Raw genomic sequence first — 1,355 nt, forward strand, 5'->3', positions numbered from 1 at the left:
GCTCAAACTCTTGAGCGAGCTCTTAACCAACTGAGCCACTCAGCCGGCCCCCGTCTATTAATTTTGATGAGATATTGGTCATTGTAATTTTACATTGTTTAATGGTGGCTTTTATTTATTAATCTTTTTTTAAATGTTTGACTTTTTATGACAGGCAATTAAGTTACTTTTGCAAGAGCTTGGTCCTTTTGAGTTGTTCTCTTTTAAGCTTTTTTTAGAGTGCTTCTAGATAGCCGTTACTGCTAGTTTAGTCCTACTGGAACATGACATTCCTTTGTTCTCTATTGAATGCCCTAGCTTTTCAGTTAGGACTCTCCAATTTTGCTGCTCACAGTTTGAAATTCTCCCCGTCTGTGTGAGTTCCTCAGTTTACAGCTTCTTAGTTGTTATTCACCTCACCTCATGTTGTTTCACTCTTATGCATGTGTGGCTTAATATTCAGCAGTAGACACAAATGGATCTCTATGCAAATTTTTGGAGCTCTTTTCTGTGAACCTGCCGCTACCCTTCCCTGCAAATTCTAGCCCCAGCAATCTGCCAAGGTCCGATTTCTATCTCCTCAATTTAGTGAACCTCTATCATGAACCTCTGCCATGCTTTACTTCTGTTTCCCTTTCGTATACTCTGGTTTGGGAAGTGCTTCTCAGCATGGAGCCAGGTCATCATTAGGTATCATCTCTTTTATTTCCATTATCTCTTGGATCCTTGTCCAGTACTACTTTTTGACTAATCTAAAAATAGTGGTTTCATATATATAGTCCAGTTTTTATGGTTGTTTATGTTAGGAGAGCCAAGTGTACTTTCTGTTGTTCTGTCATAGCTAGAACCAAATATTTCTCATATGCTCTTGAAATGTGTTGGAGTGTCCTATTGTGGAACAACAACAACAAAAACCTGTCTTTCAAAGCTGAAGTTCAAGCCTGTATACTAAGATTTCTCTCCACAGCTTTTGATCAGACCACCTGGAAATGAAAAATGCCTATATTAAAAAGAATATTAAATTTATAATTATAGTCAACAATGAAAGTGAAAGAGGAAGGATTTTTGAAAACCAAATTAAAAAGTAGGGAGAACAACAAATATAGGCATTTTCAAACCAAAATACCACAATTTCTCACAGAGGGTAAAAACTGATTCTATGATACAAAAAGCAGAATTTAACTTGGATAGGATACAAAAAGAAGAAATTAACTTGGATAGAGTGTCTGTTCATGAAGAATTTTTTTTTTAAGATTTTATTGGGGAATTGGGGGAGGGGAACAGTGCTGGGGAATTGGGGGAAGGGGAACAGAGAAGTTGCTGTTGTTTTGTTCTTCAGTCTAGTTGTGGAGGATGTTGCTTCACTGGCCCAAGTT

Source organism: Hipposideros armiger, unplaced genomic scaffold, assembly GCF_001890085.2.
Source record: "Hipposideros armiger isolate ML-2016 unplaced genomic scaffold, ASM189008v1 scaffold_56, whole genome shotgun sequence".
NCBI classification, from domain to species: domain Eukaryota; kingdom Metazoa; phylum Chordata; class Mammalia; order Chiroptera; family Hipposideridae; genus Hipposideros; species Hipposideros armiger.